A 389-nucleotide genomic window follows, 5' to 3' on the forward strand; every position below is an offset into this window, starting at 1 on the left:
GTTATTTCTCTGTACATGACCTATGCTCATTCCGCTCGTCGTATATAACAGGTTTTATACAGCATTACCCATCGGGTATGTAAGCTTCGGAGGCAATGTGCAAAGGGCGGACTTGCGTCACATTTAGTCAGACAGGTAATGCACGCGTCTCTTGTGTTATCATCGTGACTGAGCACTGACTTAAGAAATACTACCTGTATTTTACGGAATTATAAGAAAGTTAGTATGTACCTTGGGCCATTTTGCATTTGTGTGTATCTTGTATATGTATATGTGAACAGTGTGGCAGCAGTATATCCTGGTTTCTCAATTTAGAATGCAAAAGTAATTTAGTAAATTATTTGTATGTGCAGTAAAGCAACACGAGTGTAAAAAAGGGGGAAGTAATT

This window comes from Penaeus monodon, chromosome 20 (assembly GCF_015228065.2).
Source record: "Penaeus monodon isolate SGIC_2016 chromosome 20, NSTDA_Pmon_1, whole genome shotgun sequence".
Classification (NCBI taxonomy): domain Eukaryota; kingdom Metazoa; phylum Arthropoda; class Malacostraca; order Decapoda; family Penaeidae; genus Penaeus; species Penaeus monodon.